Genomic DNA, 8,211 nt, shown 5'->3' on the forward strand with positions numbered 1-8,211 from the left:
CTGACTGTAATTTTAGCCTGACAGTTATTGGGGAGCTTCTCAAGTTCCTCAGAGAGTTCTTTTTATTCACCTCTCAAAGATGTCCTTTCTAACACTATTTTGTTTATCTTCTCTGGGAAGCAGGGAACTGAAAGGTGCAAGAAGCATGTAGGAGGGAGTTCAAGCACTAAGAGGACTCATTGCACTTTACTAAGCCAGTGTGGACCCCAAGGACATTCAGACTTGCAAATTTAAAAAGTCAGGGCAAGTCCAGAGATTAGCCTTATGTTGTGGACATAGATGGATCCAACAACGACGTGGAAAAAAATACAAATACAAGCTTCTAGTGACTAAAGAAGTCTGTGAGATATTTTTTGGAGAGAGATATGATTTCTGTGTCGTAATCTCCAGTACCAACCACAGCTGATACTTTCCAAAATCATGTTGAAATGTCCCCTAGGGATCTGCCGCCAGCCGTTTCTTTATAGATTCCACTCAGGAGCTAAAGTATACATTTGAAATTGTAGTACAATAAATATTTCAGTAGTACGTCATTTAGACACTTAAGAAATGCCAAAGTGGTCAGCTTGTTCTCTGGGATACTGTATCTTCTTCTCTTCCTACTGCTTTACAAATCAGTTCAGATCGCCTTCCTTCTGTGAGTAATAAAATAAGCTTCTGAAGCATCCTCAGAGGCTACATTTCCTTAACAGTGTTGATAATATCAGTAAAACATTGCTCAAAAAGTAAGTCAGCACTGAGAAAACAATATCTGTGAATGTCACAAGAGATCTTTTTACATTTTCAAGGTGCTGGCAGAGATTTCAGTAAGACACTGAGAATGCTGCAGTTCATTAAAACTGCAAGTCAACAGAAGAAAAATATCAGTACAAGTCTTCAAGAAACATACTACTCTGGCCTGTGATAAATGTAAAGCAATGCTGATTCAAGTCTATGTTGATTACAAAAGGATACAAAGACAATGTGGTGATGATAATGACAAAACAAGCTAAAAAGTAATCCTGTGGTAATTAGGAAAACAACCCTATTATTTGATGTTTAGCTACTGCTTAGATGCCAATGTCCCTGCCCTTCACACAGACTATTTAGCCTTCAACAGTGCCCAAATATTTGATAATGTTAAAATTTTCCACATTGCTCCTAAAATTCCACGAATGCCTAAATTTCAATACTGAATGGTTTAAAAGCCCCCAGTATAGGAGGATGATTGCCTCCGTCCTCCAGAAGGCTGAGCTCAGTTGTAGCATCTTGAAGTCAGTGGCAGTGGCATTAATTACAAACTTTCCCATGGCAGGGTACAAGCACCTCTTGTCAGAGGTCCTTCCCAGGGTATTTTAACCGTGGGCTTTCAATGCTCTGCCTACCCCAGCTCAGGAGGACCAGGACCCAAATTGTGGTCAGGTATTCTGGATGGGCACATTCTCCAACTGTCTCTTGAAGCAAAGTTCATGTTTTACCATGATTATTTAAATCACCAGGCTAGAAGGAGAAGAAGAAGAAAAAATATAACCAGACAACCAACATATTTTGTTAGAGGGATTACTTGGTTTAAAGTTATTGTGTCTCCACTCCTGATGACTAACCTAAAACTCATAAATTTTCCTAGCATTAATCCTCCTACCTGTGTGCCCAAACCATAAGGACAAGGACCTAAAGCCTTTTATTTGTTCTCCTAGCACCATAACTCAAGTGTCTTTTGCAACACCATTGCCCTTCAGTAGGAAGGAAACTGAATGTCTCTTGGAGACTGCCCTACTACCCTGTTCTGGTGTTTGCAGCATTAGGTCACTGAAGCTGCAGATAGTCAAGGATGCATATATTTCCTGCCTAGTAAGCACCTGAATAGTTAGTTATTTGACAAAAAGAGATTTCCTGAGGCATTAGTCCTCAGAAATCAATCAAACACTCTGGACCCCAAATGGATGGACAGGTTTAATTTTTGGTTGGTAACAAGAACTCTAAGGAAGGAGCTCATGTTCCTGTAACAGCTTCACACTCTTTCACTCAATAGTAATCTGTGAAACTCAGCCTGCAAAACAGGTTTAAGCTCTCTGCTGGGATAAAAATGTAGTTGTATTAGGTTTTGCAGTCCCTAGAGACTCATGTGTGTGCATGTATACGTACTATGCATCACAGAGTTTCATACAGAGCCTGTTTGAAAATCTTAAATGTTGTAAAATCTGATCAAAAGTATGGAAAATACTTGAAGTTAATCATTTCTTTCTCATAAGGTTCATCTTAGGTCATAGTGAAAAAGGCCAATATGCAAATAAATAAATAAAAATATAGCACAACAGATTGTTTATTTAAAACCTGCATTAAATTTGTGCTTATTTTCAGATGTCTGTATGGAATCAATTCTACAGTGATTTCACATAAACAGACAGCAATTGCAGTTAGTGTTAATTTTAGAGTTCTTTTATGTAATATTAGCATAACTACAGGAAAAAATTGAACAGCAAAAAAGCGTGCTTTTTAGGATGATTAACAAATAAAGAAAAAACACATTTGTTCATGGTTTTCTGTTCTCACAGGGAAAAAATATATCTGCTCAGAATTAAGCAAGAAAGAAAAAGATTAATCACAAATGGAAGCAATATATAAATCATTTCACCTGCTGTTCTCTTTCTGGTTCACTACAATTCATGGCTGCTTTCATGTTGTTCAGCTTGTTCTGAACACCACTTAGTCCATTATGAAATCTTATCCTCCTAAGAGACTGAACTTTCACAAAGCAGATGGAAAAAACAGATGAAAACAAGGAAGAAAATGTATGTAGGCTCCAATGTGTAATGTGTAATCAAAACTACCAAGAGGCAATTGTTATCTTGGAAAATTATTACAATGTTTGTTCAAAAGTTTATCTCTCCTGTCAAACTCTTTCTTTTTTTTTCTTCTTTTTTTTTTTCTTTTTACTTTTCTTTCTTTTTTTTCTAAAAGAATTTAAATATTAAATGTACATGTCTCTGCCATTTCACCTTCTCTGTTGGAATTTTTTCACTTTTTTATTCATTAAACATTTAGGTGAAAATTAAGCAAGTATGGTGTAATCTCTCCCATGGGATAGAAATATTTTATAAGTTAATGTCAACCATCAGCGCACAGTTGAAATTTCCTCATGCTACTTGTGTTTATAGACTTTGATGGGGCCTAATGAGGTATAGCATAAAAAAGCCACTGTGTATCCATGTGAGGCATTCTGAAAGGAGCTTAGCGTTTCTTCATGGGTAACATGATAAAACTGTACAAGCTTTTCAAATACTCTCTGCCATATTACTGGCTTCCTGAAATAGAATTGGGCACTGTGGGAACTAAAAATCCTTCCTGATTCTAGATCTTTGAGAATTGTGGGTTTTCAGTGTATTCTGTACAATTAGCCATTTATATGGATATTGTAAATATTTATGACTTTGAAGATTCTGGGTCCCTGGTTACCAGAGTACTGGTATTTCTTCCTTGCTAAGTTGGTAGATAAGTTCTGATTAAAGAGAAAGAACCTCTATCTTCAGTATACTAATGTCTATGTGCTTGTAGCAATCCACCAAATTTTATGAAGTCTACAGATACCTAATCTATTAATGTTACTCAGATGTTGGGACTTAAACTCTGGCAATTCAGAGTTCTCTTACAGCTGCCATAAAAGAGAACAGAAGTCCTTCTTTCATGGGGAAAATCTAGGGGTTTTCACAAACTTTTATAGCTGAGCTGTAGTGGGGGGAAGGGTTGCTGAGGAAAACAGAAGACTTTGGCCTTTGAAGTTCAACCCCAGAAACTTCAGTTATGCAGACCAACTTCTGGGCAACCCTCAAATAGTTTCTCCTTGCGGTTAATGCTTATAACATAGCATGTAAAATGATCTACATATTTTGCCTCTTTGTACTGACTAATTCGAATTTTGTAGCCATTGAGCTGATACCATTTAAAAGGACAAACAGCATGTTTTCTGCTTTGGGGATGTAACCTTTCACACATACTTGATCAACTTTTATCTCAATATCCTATCCTTGGCAACAAGAAAGACCATGAAGTAATCTGTGTGGATGATGAAGAATTAATATTGGGCTTAAGATCTGTCATTTGGAATGTAATGAGAAATTTAGTTTCAGAATTTCAAGAACAGAAAAACAACTACCTTCAAAAATAGAAATTAAATCAAAGTGCTATACAATGCTTGCTCACATTTTTCCTTCCTTTCCTATCTAGAAATTATAGTTCTATTTTAATTTCATCAAGTGACAAGAGAACATTGAGGGTTAGTTGTCTGGGTCTTATTCATTTTCTTTCCTATTTAAAAGAAGCATACTTTGTTTAATGTAACAAGTAAACATCAACAACGGATTTACATATAAATGTAGACTTTATTTTCTCCCCATCTAAAACACCTTTTGGTTCTTTTCAGCAGGCTTCAGGGCCAACACTAGAAGCACAAAAGAAAATGTTGGCTAAGAATGGCCAGAGGGTACATTTCCACATGTAAAAAAAAAAACAACAAACGACTTTCATTTAATGAAGCTATGTTTAGATGTTTTTTTTTCCTGGAAATATGCTGCTGTTACTGTCATGAGTTAACAGAACTCCACGAGGACAATTATATTCTCTGATTGTGATGGCAGTTATGAGAAACTCATTTATATTTTGATGATGCTCCCTTGAAATAAAATTTAAAGGTATTGAAAAGCAGTAGGTTGATAGCCTAAGAAAAAATCCCAGTTTTTCATAGTCCAGCTTTGTGCAAGACTTGACCTGCTGAATATGATTCAAGGACACATGCCAGGATACACATGTGAGGTAGCTGTATGTGTCATATTTGTAGCATGGAAAGATGTTTAGGCTCAAAGTTTTAGCTAATTCTGCCTATGATCAGAAGGAGAACCTTAGATATCAAGGCAACTCCAAGCTTGGGACCTTAAAGCAGATCCTGGAATCTTCCAGAGTTCAGTTCTGGACCTTAGGAATCTAAATCTACTCTGTTTTCCTTTCTCTAATCATGGTTTTATTTTGGTTTGTATTTTCTGCTTGTCCTGTTCTGTTGTGACATGGTAAGTTGCCCTCATTACCCAACTCTGCAAGTTGAGTCCAGATTCAAGCCAGTAAAATTAAATATCTCCTACTGAGTTCCGACACACTCATGCCCCTACTGAAAATGAATAAATTTATGTTGATAGATATGGTTCCTTTTTATTTATTTATTTTCCCTAAACGCAATTTTTATGGGTAGAATGACAGGAGCATTTCTTTCTGCAAAGGCCTTTTACATCCATTGTTTAGTATGATTTCCTGACTACAGTGAGAGAACAATGACCTTTTCCTTCCTTTCAGCACTGTGAGCAGCATGCACCTTTCAAATACTCTAGCATCCAAATACTGTGCTGCCTCATTTCAAGTTAAGCATCTGCTTAAATATATTACTGTACTGAGATTCATATGAGTTATTTTAGCATAACTATTCCTGAGCCAAGTTATTTATGAGCTAATAATATCCATGGAACAGTACAAGGCCTAAACTAAAGTCCATATAGTGAAGTGCTCATGAAGTAGACACAAACAAAGCTAAGGAAAGATATACACACCAAAAAAAAAAAGCTATTATTACCACTGTCATTCACGGATGAGAAGTTCTCTTGAATTGCTGGGTAGGATTGAATGTAGACCAAATCTCAGCAAAGTTAACTGAAATTCTCATGTTGCTGCCACCTATCTAAAATGTTTACCAGCACTGCCTATGGTAAGGAAATCTGAATTTTTAGGAAGCTTTATCAACAAGTATCTGTGTGAAGTCATCTCTCATTTCAGATACAGTGAGTGATAGCAACTTCATCTAATGTTAGACATCTACAGTATAGCTGCTCAGACATCTGTGCTAGTATAGTCATCTATGTTTGATGTATTGTCATTGGGAAGACACAGGCTCTTCTGAGGAATGAATCATATCTGGAAGTAAACAGCTAAAGTAGGTCAGATGAGTCAGACTGGAATGCCTGCTTTCTCCTAAGTGTAAAGAGTCTTCAATGAGTAGCTCAGATGTAGACACCTGCACTGCACACATCTAACCTTAGGTGAGATGAAACCAGCAACTGTTATTATGAGTCTTCAAGCAGTATCAGGGGTGGATTTTACAGTCTGTGAGATTTTTATGAAGTTCTGTTTTGATCCAAAACACAATTCAGTTCTGAAACTTGCTGGTTAATTTTCTTTAGAAGACAGGTTCTGCCAGCTGCAATATTCAGCATGATACAAACTAGGGGCATCCTCACACTGAGGAGCTTCTAGCCAGCTAAAATGAAAAAGCAACAGCCAGGTAAATAAAACATGTTTTGTAATAATTTCTGTTATCATTATTATCTATTATTTATACTGTAAAAATCTTTAAATACCTTGGCTCTACTTAGGCTAGTGGTGCCCAAATATGACAGAAAAATAGTTCCTACCCTGAAAAAAAATACAAGCAGTTTACATGAACACAGGTATCAGGAGTAATGAGGGAACACACAGAAATAAGGAGATCAAACAGCCAGACAAGCAGGGACTATAGAATTTTGCAGAAGACAGTGTACATCTGATGTTGGTTTTTCCACACATAAAAATATGAATTGTGCATTGCTGTTTTGTTTCAGCGGGATTCTATAGCTGCATCCACACATACCTCATTGCTTCTACAGAATTGGCACAACCACTGTGATTCTGGGGTACCAATTGTACCTTCTATGCTTACAGTTTAGCAAAACTTTCCATTTAATAAGCCATTTTTTGTGTATTTGAAAATTCAGTAGAGGTATCTCACTTATCATGCTTAATTACTAAAACAAGCAATATAGTCATCATAGACTGCTAATACAGCCAGCCTGCTGGGTTCCAGCTGTTTGCTTACTGAGACAAAGAAGGACTGAGCATTACCAGATACTTTAGTGAGCTGAAGCTTTAGAAGGAGAGTTGACTTTGACAAATATCTCCTTTACATCAATAGCCTGGAATATTTTCAAAGAACCAAGAAAAAGTAAGAAATTAGCAAGTTACAAAGTACTGGATTGAGTTATGTCTGCTCAGATGAAGCCATATTTCACAATCCCAGACATTTTCTGGGAGTGATTTGTGAAAAAAAACTTCTGAGCTTATTTGTATGCTTTATTTTCTGCAGGGCCATCTTTTCATCTCCTAACTACACTTCTATCTCAATGCCTTTTTATTATTTAGCACACCAAAAAAGATCTGTATGAATTCAGAGGATAATTTTATTTTACTTATTTACAGTTCATTACAATGTCATGTTTTGGGAACATATTCATCTTTCTGCCAAGCCCATGATGAAGTCACTTTGTTTCTGCTAGGTATATCAGCTTTGTGTAAAAAGCAAGAGTGGGCATAGGCTATTGTAATTGATCATTATTTCACATTTTTTCTGTCAGAAGCAACATCATTAGAGAGAAAAATAAATAGAACATTCAGTAGCAGTAGCCTCTTTTTTTTTTTTTTGACTTCTGCATAGATAACATTGAGTTCTGCAAACTTTCTATAGAAAAACATATGTCTTTGTGAGTTGTATGAACTTAATAGAGAAAAATGGACATCTGCTGGTACTTCTAAAAGATCTGTAAATTATGAATAAAATCAAAAGCTGTATGAAAATATAAAGATCTCAAAGTTTACCATGTTGAAGGAAAATAATTCTGACACATTGCTCCTATTAAATTTCTATAATATTTAATTAGAAAGCTCTGTTTCATGCTTTCTGTAACAAAGCTGAAGTTATATTACTGCACATACAACACAATAGTAACAGGAAAAGATCCAGTAATACAGCCTAAGGAAACTATTAACTGTATAGTTATTTGTAGTAATTTGTGACCAGTATTGTTTCACAAAGAACTGTAAGGTAATTTAGCTGCATCTATTCCAGTCTTTGCTTCAGCAGTAGCTGTGGCTGGAGCCAACAGGGGCACTGGGGTAGATTAAGTAAACACAAAAATAAATACAGCAAATCCAATCTACCCTTAGAGATACCTCCACCCTATACATGCTGCCATGGCATTTGGGTTAAATTTTCATATTTCCATAATTTCCAAACCATTCAGAATCCCCAAATTAGTATCCTTACATGCACATATTATAGAGATGAACACAAAACTGACACTTGGTTTCCAGTAGTAACCTCATATAAAAAAAAAGGTCCTGTAAGTAGAAATCAAAATCTTTTCCTTTCCATCAAAGTAAATT

This window comes from Neopsephotus bourkii, unplaced genomic scaffold (assembly GCF_033783945.1).
Source record: "Neopsephotus bourkii isolate Nb327-2 ecotype Australia unplaced genomic scaffold, CSIRO-AGI_Nbou_v1 NB_941, whole genome shotgun sequence".
Classification (NCBI taxonomy): Eukaryota; Metazoa; Chordata; class Aves; order Psittaciformes; family Psittacidae; genus Neopsephotus; species Neopsephotus bourkii.